The 18,494-nt window shown below is 34.9% G+C and overlaps 1 long non-coding RNA gene across 1 annotated transcript; it reads left to right on the top strand.

The window, feature by feature from the left end:
• The first annotated feature begins 1,505 nt into the window (after nt 1–1,505).
• LOC114045689 lies at nt 1,506–2,978 on the top strand. The gene is made up of 3 exons (XR_003569421.1): nt 1,506–1,594; nt 2,633–2,772; nt 2,885–2,978. It is a non-coding gene; the product is annotated as an uncharacterized LOC114045689 (long non-coding RNA).
• The last annotated feature ends 15,516 nt before the right edge of the window (nt 2,979–18,494 follow it).

Genomic DNA, 18,494 nt, shown 5'->3' with positions numbered 1-18,494 from the left:
AAATTTTTCTAATCTTCTCTTCATTCCTTATGTTTCCATGGCCCCCTTATTTTTATTCAATGCCCCACAATTGCACCTGAAACTACTACCACCTGCCCCCTCTGTCATGCCAGTGCCCCCCAGGGGCCAGTATTGCCCACTTTGGGAACCTATGTGAAGTCTACTTTGATATATACATATTATGTCCCCTGATAGATTATAATCTACTTCAAGGCAAGGATTGTTTCATCTTTGTTTTTTGTATATCTGTTGCTTTACACAGTGCCTGGTACATAGTAAGTGCTAATTGATTGGCAGGTAGCCATGTACCTCGATGGCATAACGCCTCAGGAAATAGCAGGTTATGAGCAGCTGGTGCAGTGGGTAGAGTGCCATCTTTGGTGTCAGGAGGACCTAAGTTCAAATCTGGCCTCAAACACTTGCTGTGTGACAGGGTCACATCACTTCACCCTGTTTGCCTCAGTTTCCTCATCTGTAAAGTGAGCTGGAGAAGGAAATGGAAAACCACTCTAGTATCTTTGCCAAGAAAACCTCAAATGGGGTCACAGAGAGTCAGACGCAACTGAAACAACTTGACAGCAACAGGTAGCAGGTTAATTTATACTAAAGGCCTTCAAGCAAAGGTTGGATGATCACTCCTTGAGGAGGTGGTAGCGAGGGTTCTTTTTAGGGTATTAGTTGAACTTAATGTCCTTTGAGGAATTTTTCAATACAAAAATTACATGAATTTCTGACTCTCTTTCTTTAAAATGGGAATAATAACACTTCTTTTACCTTAGAATTGTTATATGGAGAGCACTTTATAAACATCCAAGTGTTACTGAATTATTATGTGTGTAAAATAATAATGAAAACAATTCAGACATATTTAAAAGGAACATATTTACAGTAGAATCTATGGATTCTATTTCCTACATTATACAATAGTGGGAAAATATCATGATTGCTTTTATTTTTCTTTGTAAATTTATAATATACAATTTGAACAGACCACTTTAAAACACTTATACAAAGGAAATGCATGCAAGGAAAAGAAATCAATGCAAAATAATTTTATGCCCCATAGGCATAAAAGGTCACTGCAACTCCAACTCAAAAGCAATTATAATGTGGTCATTTAATGAAAATAATGAATAGCCTGGATAAGAAAGAATGTTACATGTGAATAAGTGAATCGCCATAGAATGGAGGTTCCTTGTACCACTAAGCACTATACTTCCTTTCAAATACTTTTATTACTCTATCTTTCTATTAAAGGGCCCACAAGTCACCTTATTTAGCAAGCTAGGAGTTAGCTGGTCTGGATGGGGCTGTAGAATAATAATGATAAAAATAGTCATTTTATAAAACACTCTGGAGTGTTCCACATGTTTTGCATGCATTATACATTTTAAGCCTCACAAAACTCTGTGAGATAAGCATCACAGATATTATTATTCCCTTTATATAAATGAAGAAACAAGTTTAAAGAGATCCCTGTTCCCATAGCTAGATATTGTCAGAGATGGGATTTGAACCCCGGCCTTCCAGACTCTAAGTCGATTGCCTTGTCCACAAATGACAAGTTTGTTGTGCTGCTTAACATCTGTGCCTGGTAAGTCAAATTCTTGTTTTATCCTGTCTAGTAATGTACTTTTTTATTGATGTTTTTATACATCATCCATATTTCCCCAAATGTCCATCCTCTTCTCCTTACCAGAATCATTCAAAGAATAAAAAGTGGGAAAAAAAGCAAAACAAAACAAAGCAGTTCAGCTAAACTAGCCCATACATCCCAAATGTCTAACATGATATCCAGTAAAAGTTTTTTAAGTCAATGATAATAAGAATGGAAGGAAAAAAAAAAGGTAAAAAAAATCAAAGTAATCTTTAAGTCCACTGTTCTTTCTACTATGCATGTTCATTGTCAAAAGATGTGGAATGGGTATTCTTAATGTGGGGTGGGGGTGGGGGTCCTATATTTGGATAACTGTATTTTAATACCATTGATTTCCTTTATAACTCAATGTGTTTTCTTTTATGGATTTAAAATAATTATTCTGAGAAGTGATCCTTAGGTTTCACCAGATAGCCAAAGGAGTCCATGACAGAAGAAAAAGTTAAGAAGCCCTGCTATTGGGTGGACTTTATATGGAGATTTTATGGGAAGTCATGGACAATGGTTGCTCAGGATTTGAAGATGTGGGTTTAATCTGTGTCTTTGAATTCTCATGGATATTTCGCAGATAAGATGATTCACTGAAATGTGTAAGGCCCTTGCTCATTTATTCAACAAATATTTATTCAGTTTATGTTATGTGCTAGGTATTTTGAAGTCTGCAAAGACGACTGAGATATGTTCCTTGGCCTGGAAAGTAAAGAGACAATAAATATTTAAATTATGTCAATATATTTATGATTACAACAAAGGCACTTAATTTTGTAACCTTTCCTTCCCTATCCCCAAAAATTGGATTTCATTCTAGAATTTTCTACATTCCATTTCTAGCAAGAGAGGAAAAGTTCTAAGAAAAATCAACTGACAATAGCCTACCTCTGACTCCTTGCTACTTCATTACCATAGTCATTACTAACATGATAATGTAACCAAAAATATTATCGACTTGATTAATCAAAAAATCATAAATTACAGAGTTGGAAGGACCTCCAATCATATAGTGTCATGTCTTCCTGAAGCATTAATTCTGAAATCTGTCCGCAACACTCCTAACAACTCGTCAATCAGCTTGTCTTTGAACACCTCTAGTTGTGAGGAACTAACTGCTTTATGAGGTATAATGTTTAATTTTTGGTTAAATGTAATTGTTAATATTCTTTTAATTATAATAAACTGAATTCTGTGTTCCTATAACTTCGATTCATTGGTTCTGGTTTTACATCGAAGCCAAAAAGGATGTCTAAACTTTTCTTGCACATGAAAACTCTTCAAATAGTTGAAGATGATTATTATGCCGAGCCTAAGACTCCTTGAAGTGAAAAATCACCAGTTCTCCAAAAAATTTTCAGGTAATGTGATTTAAAATTTTCTTACTCTCCTTATCACCTCCCTTTAATGAATTCTAGATGGTTAATGTTCTTTCTAATTTGGGGTGAAGAGTGCTGGACACAACACTCCAGATATGGTCTGACTAAGAAAGAATACAGGGTATTCCAAAAATCTTAATGTGCTTTTCAGCATCAGTAGCTTCAGACTACAAAAAAAAGACTTCAAAACAAGAACTAAAGATTAAACTAAATCAAAGTTCAATCATGAAGTCATAAAGTAACAATAGGAAGGTATACAAAGTGCCATATAATAGTAGGATTACTTACTGCGGTTTAGGCCTCTTTATCCTTTTCTCTACTTTTGGCAGCAGGAACTGTATTTCTGAATTTCTGGAGGTGGTGTTAATTTAACAAGAGAAATGTATTTTGTGTGTGTGTGTGTGTGTGTGTGTGTGTGTGTGTGTGTGTGTGCTCTGACTCCTCAATGTAACAGCAGAAATGTGTGTGCTACAGGTGGAGCCTATACATTAAGTGATATAGGTTCAAATGTTCCTCCTCCAAGTTGCAGACCTAAATTCCCCCAAATAGATCACCACCACACAGGTTACATTTAAACTTTCTTAGGGTCTAACTCTGTTGAAGGGAAATCTACTTTCCTTATTCAGCATTCCAGGTCTTGAGTCTCTCTTACAATATGTTTTCTATCTATACAACACAGGTTATTCATAAGACAATGTATCCACACCATTTGTGAAATTTCCACAACCAGCCTATCACAATAATGATACTTTGAGATCTTAAGCATAATTATGCACTTAATAAGGAAAAAGCAATAATAATATTATAGATTTAATACAGTAAAACATATAAATTAAAAAAAATTAAATGTTTCACAATATACATGGAAACCCAGATCATGATCTTCCAGCAATGAACTCAATAGCTAAGATGAAGAGTGTGCACACACTTTTAGGACCTGACATGGAAACACACAAAAGAGGAAAACTAATGTGCATAGTGATGTTCAAATTCTAGCGACTGGCTTCAAAGTTATTAGTCTATTTAGGAATTTCTGTGCCCCAATAAACTGCTTGAATATTGACCCTTGCTACTCTTCAACTAGGGAAATCATTTTCTCTTGACGAGTCAAATGTAGCCTCTATGAGGTCTTTCAATTATGTTACGTAGATCCAATCAAAATGGAGCTCCCAGAGGGAGGGAATGAGAGAATTTGGAATTCCAAATTAACAACAAAACAAAACAAAACAAAACAGACGTTAAAAATCGTTTTTACACATAACTGGAAAAAATAAAAATTTTTTTCTAAAAAGAATAGAGCTCGCAGAAACACAGTCTGGTGGACACAGAGAGGAAATCCTTATGAAAAGCCTCACTTTTCTCCAACTCTAGGTGGGAGAGAGGGGCAATTTCTATCACTGGAGTTCATGGTCAATGACATCAGTTCTCTCTGAACTATCAGAAATCACTCCCTGGAGACTTCTTTAAACTAACTGCTTCTCACTGTCAAAGCTACAATAAGCAAGTTTTCAGCTCCCCTGCTCTTCCTTCCCTTTTCAGGCTTCTCTTCCTCTGCCGCTTCCATTGTGATGGTCAATGGCTTGAGCATCCTGACTCTCAGTGACTCAGCTTTTACTTAAAAAGTCACAACTCCCCAACTTCTCCCCAACATATCTAGTCCTTTTTGTAATCATTGTTCAGTTTCCAAGTGCTTATATGATTTAATTTTTTTTGTAGTTTTCCCCTTTTTAATCATTAAACATATATATGCAAATCAACTAACATATCATCGTGCTTGCAGCTCTCTGAAGTTCTCAACATCCTACTATCTCTTTGATGTCCTTGAGAGGTGCTTTTTCACACTTATCATCTCTCCTCTAATTTTTTTAATAAATAAAATAACTTTCTCTGTTTCTTTATAACATCAAACTCTTCCCACACAAACAAGGCACCACTCCACATTGTTGATAGGTCTCTGATTTCTCAAATCTGTATCACAGACCATTCCCTTCCTAAAACTGTCCAAAATTCCTTCTGAAAGTTATATTTATTTAGATGTGTATTTTAGAAGTGTATACTGAAACAGTTGTTTCCCTACTCTAAATATCAAAATATTAATAAGTAAGAGCAAGAATATCTACTATTCTTTAACAATTAATATAATTCTTTTCCTTTATGCAACTTTTCTTCTGTTTTCACCATTAATAGCTCAATATGAAAAAAGCCTTAAAGTGACAGTGTCCCTTCCATTAGCAATTCCCTAACCCTTGATAAGCAGCATGAGTTGATAGAAATAAATGAAAACCTTTCTAGTTTTCTTTCTCATCCTGTATTTCTGTTATTTTTGGTCCTCAATACAAATCTTTAAACTTATCCCTATTAAATCTCATCCCATTGTCTTCAACATAATTTAGCAAGCATATTCCTTCTATTTTCAAGGCATCATTTTGGGCTCTGAAGATTAAAAGATGGAAAGATGTTATTCCTTCCCACTTTGTGTTGTTTGAAAATGGGGTAAGCATTGCATCTATTTTGTTTTAAGTTTATGATTAATCAGGATTAAAATTAATTGTGTTCTATTCACTAAGACACTAACAATTGACCAATCATTCAAGAAAAAACTATCAACAAGTTTTGAAAAAAAGTTTTGGATTTTTTGGGTGTGCATGACAACCCACATTATCATTTTTTTTAAAAAGTATTTTTTTTAAAAAAAGTTCAAGTCTCATCAACCAGAACAATCAATTCCTTTTCCTTATCAATTAATCAAGATTTTACTGGACCAGGGCATTCCTTATTCACTGCCTCTTGTTCTTTGATTTGTTCTACATTGGTTCCCCAAGCATAAGACATTTGTGTATAGATGTTATTTCAGTAATTGCAAAGTTTTATTTATAGTTTCAATACTATAAGGAATTGAAATTAGTGTGCTGAATTAAGCAATTTCTCAAGAATGATTTTGGTCTATATAGCTTGCAGTTGCCATTAATCTAGTGAACTGTAATTGGAATATTTAATGTTCCTCTATTTTCTGTAATCATGATTAATTTACTCAACTAAAGATTATTATTTTTCAAACACCAAGAACAATTCCACTTAAGTTATTCCACAGGATTTTCATGGTGTTAAACCAGAAAGGGAGCTTACTCTATTCTTTGCCAAACTAATTTCCTTCTAGTTAACGACAACTTCCTATCTTTATTCTCATGATTATTTCTCCCCCATCCCCTCCCCCCCAATTATGACTTGTATTTTTGTCTCCACTGGCCTTCTAGGAAAGACAGATGGTGCAAGAAGAGCTAATCTTAACTGAGTAACAGACATGAGCCAATTGGGTAGAGTCCTATGGAGGTGAGGGCGGGTAAAAGGAACAGAAGTGGATATGGCATTTTCCAACGTTGGAATGTGTTGCTCTGTCACTAGTGTGTAAAGAGCCATTGGGGACTTTTGAAGGGAAGGATAAAAAAAAAAGAAAAAAAAAAGGACTGACAGAATCAAAATACCATATGGGGAAGATGATTCTCCCAGCATGTATAGGCAAAGTAAGGGCAGTGGGCAAGCAAATGATCAAAGCCTATACCAAGACAAATCTACACAAATGTAGAAGAATGTGAGAAATATATTATAGGGCTTGAGACTGGACTTGTGATTGCATTAGTATGAGGGGCATCCATGTGAGGAAACTCCCTTTACCAATGCAGGGCTATACATTCCCTGTAACTTAATAGTCTTAGATAATTGCCTAGAGTACTGAGAGGATAAATGGTATGTCCTAGGTCATACAGTCAGTGTTGAGGAGGTAGACAGCTAGTAAGTGTTATGTGTCTGAGGCCAGATTTGAACTCAGGTCCTTCTGAATTCAGGACCAGTGCTCTATTTACTGCGCCACCTCGCTGCTGCTGCATTCAAGTTTTCAAAATGGTTTTGGCATACTAAGGGTAACAACTGAGAAGAGACCTGTACATATTTATAGGCAGAAGTAAAAAAAAAAAAAGAAATGGAAGAGACAAGAGAAAGAGAAGAAATTTGATGAAACAAAGTCCAAGAGGAAGAAATAGTAGATAAGATCTAGAATACAGGTAATATTCAGTTATGAGGAATGTAAGATTGCTGAGAGTTCATGTTAGGACAAGTAAAAATTTGGGATTTAGGGACTGTGGCAAAGGCTTGAAAGAGTTTATGAAAACACATTTCTTTTCTCTTGGGGAAAACTATGTCTTTTTGCTGTTTACATTCAGATACTGTAAACTTCAGTCATAGAATTTTTGGGAAAATAACCATCCAGGGGTTGGTACACATTGATGATGTGTTATAAAAAAGAACCTGGTGTAGAAAAAGCTCTTAGTTACAAGGGAGTTGCAATAGAGGGCAATATCATTAGAAAATGATAGCGACTTAAAATTCATTAATAAAACAGTTATTTAAAAAGACTTAAGAGGAGAAAAGGATTGATTACTCGTTTGTGTTGTGGTATGTCAGTCATTTTTACTCCACAAATAATAGTAACATTAATGGGCATTTTTTCATCAATCTGTGCTAAAATCCAGCCCCTTACTGTCAACTGCCTATTCCCATCCAAATGGGTATATCAAACAACACATGCAAAATATAATTCATTTTCTTTTTTTCCCACAAATATAATCCTCTTTTCATCTTTTTAATCTCTTTGTCTGTCTCTGTCTCTGTCTCTCTCTCCTTTTCCTAGAGTCATCCTCAGTTTCCAGATCCAATCACTTCTCCAGTCTTTTTGATTTCACTCCCCTTTTCTCTATTCATGTGACCTAATTCAGTCCTTATCACCTCTAACATAAGTATGGTAACAGCATCCTAATTGGTTTCAATGCTTCAGGTCTATCCCCTCTCCATTCTATCCTCCAAATGGCTAGCAAAATGATATTTCTGCAACATATATCTGACCATGTTAATCCCCTACTCAAATTCTAGTGACTTCCTATTGCCTCTAGTATCAAATAAAGTCCCTTTGGCACTTAAAGCCAGTAACAATATGGCTCCAGCCTACTTTTCCATACTTGTAACATTTTATTTGCCTTCAACTATTCTACAGCCTACTCTACAAGTAGATTGTAGAGCACTTGATTGTGGTAAACTCTCCTACTTGTAGGACATTCTGTTGTCCTTGCCTTTGCCATACCTGCAAGTCATTCCCCTCTAACCTCTATTTCTTAGAATCCCTAGCTTCCTTCAAAATTCAGCTCAATCACCTCCTTTTCGATGAGGTTTTTCCTCACTCACCTCCCAAATTCCATGCTATTGCCTCAATTCTCCATTTACTATATATAATTTATTATATTGTATAATATGGCATATTAAAATTATATAAATATAGAACTGGATGCTATATACTTATAATTATAAATTCATAGTATATGTTAATTATGATTTTACATAATCATAATTGTTATACAAACATATCTAATATAATAACAACAGTCATAACTCATATATGACAAGACAATAGAATATTATAATAATTTATATACTCTGATGTAATAATTTCATAATGTACTATTATATTGTCATAATATAAGTAATAGTTATACTATGATAAATTGTTATTATATTCTAATAATTATATAATCATGAATTATATAGTCCTATATATATGATGACCATTGGGACAGTATGTGAAAGAACATTTCTCTTTCCTTGGGGGAAACTATGCATTTTTTGCTGTTTGCATTAAGATATTGTAAACTGTAAGGATAGAATTTTGGGGAAAATAGCCATTGAAGGTTCTGTACCTGTTGGTGATGAGATATCAAAAAGAATCTGGTCGTTATATGTATATATATGTATGTATAGGTATGTATAGGTATGTGTGTGTATATATATATACATATATATATATAAACAGTCATATATAAAACTACATAACATATAATGATATTACTATAAGAATATGTAATTATACAATGCATGACAATTGTAAGGATAAATTAATGATTATCATATCCTATTAAGTATTACTACATTGAACATAATATATTATGATGAAGAATATAATTTATGGTGAATATATAGTAAAGTATATATACATGCAAATATGTACACACATATACATACACATATTGTTTTTACTTATATGCTGCTTCCCTAATAGAATATACTTTCTTTGAGGGCAGAAACTGTTTTCTTTTTGTTTTTATATCCTCAACACCTAGTACAATGATGCTTAATGAATGCTTGTTGTCTTGGTGCTGCACATTTCCAAAGCACTTTGATATATGTTATTGCATATATTCCTACAGTAACACTATAAAGGAGATACTACTATTATTGTTCTTCCCATTTTATAGATGAGGAACCTTGGGCAAATTGCTTCACCTCTCCGGGCCTCACTTTCCTCAGAAAGGAGGGAGTTGTACCAGGTCACCTCTAAAGTTTCTTATGACTTTGTTAGGCTATGGATTCTGATGATCCTGTGGGCTACACCTTGCAAACCACCTAGTGGCTATGTACCAGGCAAAGCTGAAAAAAAAAGTCAGAGAGTAATTATTTAGCAGCATGTATAGAATGGTTTGGAGCCAAGGGAAGGTGTCATTGGCATAGAAAGAAAATTACAAGACATGAAGAGGTCAGGACCACTGTATAAAGCAGAAATACAGTGGGTCATTCTCTGCTAAAAAGAACAATCTATAAGATCCTCACCAAAAGAGAAGATTAAGAAGCATGTTTTAAGAAGCCAAAGAATTCTATGAGACTTGTGAGTATTACCAGTGTAAAGATACCTCAGTATCTTTAGTCCTGAGTAGCTTTGTCCATGATATACCCTTATGTACCAAAATAAGGTTGAAATAGGGAAAAGGAGTTGGATTGTAGACAATATTTTTGCTTGATTAAAAAAAAAATTGGTTCTGCAGGTTGTGTTTTAATTTTCTTCTCTCCCCTGTCCCCACCCCCAGTGGGGGTAGGGTGGGAGAGAGAGAAAATAAGTTCTTGTTAATTGAAAAAAAAACTTTTCCCCCCAAAGAAATGAAATGTGAATACCCCTTAATCTGTACTAGACTAATTAATCTTTGGCAACATTTTTGGTGGTTAGGATAAGAAATTTTGGTTGCAAAGAAACATTACTTTATGTATTTTAAAATACTTTTTACAAGAAATTGTTTGAGCTAAATTAAAGGGGAAGAGGAATTTTCCACATGTTATATTTAGATTCTAAGGTAGAATTATGATTCTACATTAGAACTTGCAGGGACTTGAGAGAGAATTTTAGTCCAGGGGTTCTTAACCTTTTTTGTGTGTTATGGACCCTTTCGTAGTTTGATGAAGCCTATGGACCTCTTTTCAAGATAATATTTTGAAATGCATAAAATAAAATACATGACAGTATAAAAGAAACTAACTTTATTGAAATAGAGGTGTCAAAATATATGTTTAAAAGTTCATGAACTCCAGGTTAAGAACAGGTTAATTCTAATCTAATCCCCTCATTTTACATATGAGTCTTCACGAACTCCAGATTTCCTCAACCATGCCACAGAAATCTCTTTAACCTAGAAGTTCATTCTATTTCTGTTCTTCTCACATGAGAAATACCTTCCACCCTTGCAGCCTGTTTCTCTGATTGGCTGGTTCCTGCAAGAAACTCTATTCATTCATTCATTTATTTCTTTACTTTTAATTTTGTTCTTAATTTATGGAATAAAACAAGCATTTCCACAACATGGTACAATAAAAAAGATGATTGCATGTGAAACTGCAAATCTACAATGTACAACTTGCTATTCCTTTCAAAAATGCAACAAAATTATCATGTAAATTTTTTTCTTCCTTCCCCTTCATCCTAGAGATAGCTATCATTAGACACAAATAGGGGTGTGTGTGTGTGTATGTGTGTGTGTGTGTATACATATATATATACATAAAATTATTCTATACATATTTCTATTTATCAGTTCTTTGGATGCAGATAGTGTCTTTCTTCATATGTCATTTATAGCTAATTTGGGTATTTATAATATTAAAAATAACTTATTCACTCAAAGTCATTCTTAAAACAATATTACTGTTACTATATACAATCAATGTTCTCTTGGTCCTGCTCATTGCATTCTTCATTATTTAGTGCAAGTCCTTTCATGTTTTTCTAAAATCACCGAGCCCATCATTTCTTATAGTACAGTAGTATTCCGTCATAATCATATATTGTAACTTGTTTAGCTTTTCCCCAATTGATGGGCATCCCTGCTATTTCCAGTTCTTTGCCACCACAAAGAGAGCTGCTATAAACATTTTAGATGTATAGGTTCTTTTCCTTTTCCCCTAATTATCTTCAGAAACAGACCAACTAGTGGTATTGCAGGGTCAAAGGTTATAGGTAGTTTAATAAACTCTTTGGGCATAATTTCAGATTGCTCTCCATGGTTGGGTCAGTTTACAATTCCACCAAAAATGAATTAGTGTTCCAACTTTTCCATATCCCCTTCAATATTTCTCACTTTCCCCTTCTATTATTTTAGCCAATCTGGTAAGTGTAAAATGATATCTCAAAGTTGTTTTAATTTGCATTTCTCTAATTAGTAATGATTTAGAGCATTTTTTCATATGACTATAAATTGTTTTGATTTCTTCATTGGAAAACTGCCTGTTTATACCCTTTGTCCACTTCTCAATTGGGGAATGACTTGTATTCTTATAAATTTGACAAAGTTCTTTATATATTTTAGATAGGAAACCTTTATCTGATAAACTGCCTATAAAATTTCCCCCCTGATTTTTTGCTTTCCTTCTGATCTTGGCTACATTTGTTTTATTTGTACAAATCCTTTTTAATTTCATGAAATTAAATTAAATTTCAAGAGACTCCATTTAAAGGAAGATAACCAGGCCAGTTATGTCTTCATTCTTCTCTAGACTGTACTTCTAATTTCCTGGACTGTCTCTGCGATGCTCCCCATGCAGGTACCTTTCCTTTTGCTTTTCAACTTCTTTTTATGTGTTGCTTTCCTCCAATGGAATTAAGCTTCTTGAGGGCAGGGACTTTTTTTCTTTCTGCTTGTATTTGTATTCCCAGGGCTTAGCATAGTGCCTGGCACGTAATAAATAATTGTTTAATTAACTTGGGGAAACTGAAGGGAATAGCTGTTAACTGACTTATCTCAGGTAACACCTTAATGGGAGAGCCAGTGCCAGAGCCTGTGTTTCTTGACTTACAGGACAGAGCTCTTTCCAATGAATTACTGTGCCTTATAATATGATGCCTTTTGTTGAGGTGTCATGATGATAAGGCCATTTTAGCTCAGAAGCTCAGGATGAGCCAATGGAGCTATTTCAGAGAGTGACTAAAGAATTTAAGAGGGAAAGGATGTATAGAGATTTATTCCTTTCCTGTACTGAGTTATTCCTTTATCCATCTTATATGTATAATGCAGTTGAGAGTTAAAAAGAGGAATAATAAATGGTTTTGAATTTATTGAGAGGCCAGCTGATAGTAGATCCAGCAAATTTGATTAAAAAGTATTTATTTGGCATGTGTTATATTCATGGCACTGTATATAATAGTAAATAATATCCTTGACACTAAGTAATATGTATGTGTAGTTTACAGCATATATACAAATAACTATGACCCAAAATACAAAGTGAAATGTCCATAATAAAGGCACCAAAAGCCACATTCAATGGACAATGAGAAGACGTTGCTTCATAGACATGATATTGTGTTACAGAAGTTATATAGGTTGGCCAACATGTAGCAAAGCAATGTCTACCCTGGAAATATGGTTAGCACAAGGAGTTGCCATGGAAATGGACTGGTACAATAAGCCTACAGGAAAAGAGGAAACCATACCCTCCATGGAAGTATAAATGGCCAAGGTGGTTGTCAAGGATGCTGGGAGAAATAGTTCAAATAAACAGCAGCAGATGAGGAGTCTCAGCTGTGACTGCAGAAAGGAAATTCCCATCTCGCCTGATGCTCCCTTACTTTAAGGCAGTCAGCTTAGTTTATTAAAAAGAAGCAATGCATTGTTTCAGGGGATCTGATCTTGATCATCAGCTCTTCTCTGGCCTTAACGACCTAGTGCAAGTCTTTGCTCTAGAAAACACTGGAAAAAATTGTTGACAATAGCTTGTGATGGCTGTTGCCATCATCTTCAGTGACAATTCTCTGAGAAACTCTTACATGTTGTGTGAGACAAGTGCTCTGGCGTTTTCCCTGAGGGATTTGGTCGCAAGGAGAGAAGACCTTGCCGTTTTAAGAAGAATGGAGAACACTGGCAAATTCTTTTGTATTTTAGCTGTGGATAGTGAAATGGATTTAAGGATATATAGTGCTACAGGTGGAGCCAATACATGAAGTAAATCTCCATCTCTCTCTCTCTGTCTCTGTCTCTCTGTTTCTCTCTCTGTGTGTTTCTGTCTCTCTCTCTCTATCACACATACACACAAACACATACACACACACACTCACTCACTTCCAAGGAGGAAATAGTAATACATAGGGAAGAAAACATAGGAAGGAAAAAGGTATTTTTAAAGGCATAATATGTTAAGTACAGAGTAAGAAAAGAAAATATACAGGTTGGAAAGGCAGAGGAGGACACCGATACTGAAATCTAAGGGCTCACTTCTCCTACACCCCTAAGTGACTCCTCTGAATGTTCAGTTTAAATGCTCTCTCCTCATTCACTGCTCATTGAAACATAAAGCTCTGCCAGTTGTTCAGATAAGCTGGGTTCTGAGCTGGTCTCCCATTTTATAGATGACCCACAGAATGTGACTATTTCCTCAGCCATTCTGAGAACTCTTCCTCTTAACAGTCACTCCAGTTCATACAAGGACATTTCCCATCCAATTTAATATGTTTGTTTAATATGTATGTTTGGGCATCTAATCACTTATATTAAGCAGGGAATGGAGTGACTTGATTGATTTTAGTCAACCAAAGTCACCCTTACAAAAGATATTTCTGAAGGAAAGCTTCAAGGAGGAGGTGACATTGATATTAAAAACTGGTGATGGGCTATATGTAGTGGATGAAGAAAAGAAAAATAGTTATAAATCAGGAAGATGTTGGTACTCTTGATGACAATGGGGAAGTTGGAAAGGAATGAAGGTTTGGGCAGGTAGGGGAGGAGAAATGAGTTAAGTTCTTGATATATTTAGTTTGGTATTTTGGCAGCATGTTGAAATGGAAGTATCTTGCTGACAATAGGACATAAATTAATGTGGAGGGCAAGGTGTCAGGGCAGAATTAGAGTATGGAATTGAGAATATATGAGCAGATGGGCTCTCTAAGGGAAGAATTATAGAGGGAGAAAAGAATTTTTGACAGGGATTGATTAATGAAATGGGCTATGAGAATGGAGATTAAGAAGTGAGGAGATATTTCAGGAGAACCAGAAGAATATAATAAATATGTGTGTATGCATATGTGATTGTATATGCACACATACATACATATATTTATATAGATAGATAGATACACATATCTCAGGGAATATAGGAATATGGTTGAGGCTAAAAAGAAGGTTAAAGAAGAGAAGAGAGAAAATGAAAATGCATTTGGACCAGAAAAAATAAAACGATGGCTCAAGGCAAACTTAAATTCTTAGTCTGGCACCTTTAATCACTTAACTATTGTGCCACATACCCCTTAAGTAAGAATAAGTAAGGGTAATTAAAACACACAGAGAGACTGGAAAGGATTCAGAATTATGTCCAGTGCTCCTATCTTCAGACAGAACATGTATGCTCAGGAAAGATCTTAGTGAAATTATATGGCAATGGAGAATAAATACATTTGAAAACAGCCCAAATTTTTTTTAATGTGGTCCAGTTATGCTATAAATTTGTATAAAACATTTATTGATTGAATTGTTCCAAAATGAATAGTAATTGTCTATTCACTATATTTGGTTTTAAAATGCATAGACACATGTCTCTCAGTATGTGCTTACTAAACACACCAGTAAACAACAAGATGGACCAAAAAAAATCCCCAAAACTGAAGCACATATTGAATAACATGGGCAGCAGTTTTTACTACAACTCAGTTCAGTTTTCATAGGATACCTTACTATGCAATGAATCCCCCTAACCCTGAAAGAGTTTAAGCTGTCTTATGAGAGATGTTATAGAGTAGATTCCTGTTCTACAACAGGAAAGTAAGAAAGAAAATAAGTAGGAAAATAGATGACATGACCTCTGGTTTTGTCTGACAAACCAATCAGTCAGTGCTTACAATAGAATTGCAAGGTGTCGAGAATGACTATGCAAGAAAGGCAGATAGTTGCAAGGTTAGAAGTATTTATTAACATATATAGAGGATCAGGGATGGATTGGTAGTGCAGTGTCTTGTTCCACTAACTCTAAAATGGCAGCTCTATTCAACCTAGTCAGTCTAGGGCTTCAGCTTCTTGTCCTCTGAGGTATGTTCTGAGTGCTATTGACATCTAGCATTACATAGTAGCATATGGGACTTTACCTGGCACTTAGATTACCTACTCCTCTCTGTTGTCCACCCATTTTATAATCTCATTTAAGCAGTAAGTATCTACAAGGGAATCATCAGTCTGTCTTCATCACTTCTGATAGTGATGATTGGTTAGTCTCCATGAAGATCATAAACTATATGCACCTAGTCTTACTCTATATTAGGCTTATGTCTAGTACTTGCAATGATTCCTGGGCAAAAGAAGAAAGACACTCTCATTCCCTTTATTTTGGGCAGTCCTACAAATAAATTTTTTCTAACTAATTCTGAATAAAAGACAGAAGCCATGTATATCATAACAACCATCATTCTAAACAGGGATTTATGGACCACTTCATGGTTGAGCTTGGGTGCCAATAATTCCAGCCCTAGCCAGATGATGTGATTATTTCCTCCTGAACCTGGATTTGTAGAGTATCTTTAAAGGGATAAGGCAGGAACTTAGGAGAAGTGGTACATATGTGCTTTATATAATAAGGATGTGGAAATCAGAGCTAAGGAAGATCAGTTACTAGGAGACAGACATCTAAGAACAGAAGCAAAACAAGATAGATAATATATGTTGACCACACAGAAGGTAAATAGACTCAGTTTTTGAGCCAGTTTACCATCAAATAACACTAATTTGGGACTTCACAACCTGTAAGATCCCTTTCCAATGCTAGGATTCTTTGAATCTATGGAAAAATCAACTAAAACAAAAATTTCCAATACTTAAAATTAGAAAAGGATGAACATTTGGATAGAGATATATTCTAGATACTTTTTCAAGTAACCATTCTGGTTGTTTTAATTACTTAACATAAAATTTAATCTGAGAATCTACTTTATACCTATCAGAATGGCACAGTTGACAAAAAAGGAAAAATGATGAATACTGGAAAGGCTGTGGAGAAAGAGCAGTAATGTTCCATTGGGGGTACTATCAATTGTTCTAGTCATTCTGGAAAGGAATTTAGAATGACTGAAAGGTTCCTAAACTCTGCATACCTTTTCATCAAGGTAGTAGTACAATATTGGTAAAGTTCTATTCCCCAAAGAAATTGAAGAAAGGGGGAAAAGACCCATATGTACAAAATATAGCAGCTCTTTTCTGGTACCAAGTAAGTGGAAAGTAAGGGAGTAATGATCAATTGAAGGATCGCTGAAGAAATATCATAATCAGGATATATTTGTGTAACATATTCTATTGTGACATTAGAAATGGTAAAAACAGTGGATTCAGAGACTTGTGTGAATTGAGGCAGAGTCAAGTGATCAGACCCTGGAAAACAAGTTGCACAATAACAACATTGTAAAAGTAAAGAACTTTGAAAGAATTGAAAAACTTTGAAAGTAACTATCATTCTGCAAGACTGATGAAGAAGAATGTCACCCACCTCCTGATAGAAAAGTGGTGGATTCAATATTCAGAATGAGATAAATATTACTGGGATATCACTAATGTGGGAATCTGTTTTCCTTGATTATGTATGTTTGCTATAATGTTTCTATTTTCTTCTCAATGGAAAGAAGTGGAAGAGAGAAAAAAAAATGCTTGTTACCTGAAAGGTTTTTGTTGTTGTTCAGTCAGTTGTATCTAACTCTTTGTGATCCTATGTACCATAGCACACTAGGTACTTTTATCCTCCACTGTCTCTTGAAGTCTGTCCAAGTTCATGTTCGCCATTTCCACGATACTATCTATCCATCTTATCCTCTGCAATGCCCTATTCCTTTTGCCTTCAACCTTTTCCAGCTCATTATGTGGCCAAAGTATTTAAACTTCAGCTTCAGTATTTGACCTTCCAGTGAATAATCTGAATTAATTTATTTACGTATTGACTGATTTGATCTCCTTGCTGTCCAAGGGATTCTGAAAAGTGTTCTCCAGCACCACAATTTGAAAGCATTGATTCTATGGTGCTCAGTCATACCTTGCTACTGGAAAAACCATAGCTTTGAAAATGTGGACCTTTTGTCACCAAGATGATGTCTCTGCTTTTTAGTATGCTGTCCAGATTTGCCATAGCTTTCCTTCCAAGGAACAAGCATTTTTTTAATTTCATGGCTGAAGTCATTGTCTGCAGTGATCTTTGAGCCCAAGAATATAAAATCTGACACTGCTTCCATTTCTTCTCCCTTTATTAGCCAGAAAGTGATGGGACCAGTTGCTAAGATCTTAGTTCTTTTTTCATGTTAAGCTTCAAGCCAGCTTTTACACTCTCCTCTTAATTAAAAACACATGTATATGCTCTGTATCCCCAATGAGACAAGAATATCGTTGAAGGCAGAAATATTATTGTATTTCTTTGTATCCCCTAGTGTACCCAGAACATAAACATTGTAGGCATTCAACAAAATTTTATTGAATCACCTCACCCCTCTACAAGTATGTTATTGGCATTGCCTTAAGTATTAATTGTAAAATTTTAGCATCCAAACAAATCTTCAGGGCAGGGAGCAAATGTTATTTATATTCATATTTCCTAAAATGCCTAGCATAGGGTATTACACATATCCAAAGCTTAATATTTTGTTGAATGGTCGGAAGACTTTGTTCTCTTTAGCTTTCTGGTTTATAATTAGAGGAAGCCATGGTCAGATGGCAATAGAAGAACTGCCAGATGGTTGTTGAGCCACAGTAGGGTTTCCAATCATAAAATTATTCTTCTCTTGAAGAAGAAAGTAATTTTGTCTTTCAACAGCTGCTTCTAGTGGTTGGCTGTTTTCTGACTGTTACTTGCATCTCATATACAATATTACTTTTCTGAGTGGCTCAAGTTACCATACACTAACTTGCAAAACTATTCCCTAAAAGTGTTTATTTCTTTTCTTGCAGAAAATTACATTTTGATGAGATTTAAACAGAAAACTTACTAAATTTTTTAAAATAAATTTATTATATTTCACTGCAAATTACATACTGGTTCCTTAAATTATTTGCCCCAAAAGGCAAAGAAACCACAAAGAACATGAGCCCCTCACCACAAGCAATGACCTCATAGGACTGAACCTTCAAGTACAACCCAAACTTTGCTTCTGGGAATAT

Source organism: Vombatus ursinus, unplaced genomic scaffold (genome assembly GCF_900497805.2).
Source record: "Vombatus ursinus unplaced genomic scaffold, bare-nosed wombat genome assembly UNPS02014779.1, whole genome shotgun sequence".
Classification (NCBI taxonomy): Eukaryota; Metazoa; Chordata; class Mammalia; order Diprotodontia; family Vombatidae; genus Vombatus; species Vombatus ursinus.
The sequence above is the reverse complement of the archived record's forward strand: the minus strand, read 5'-3'. Positions and strand labels throughout refer to the sequence as shown.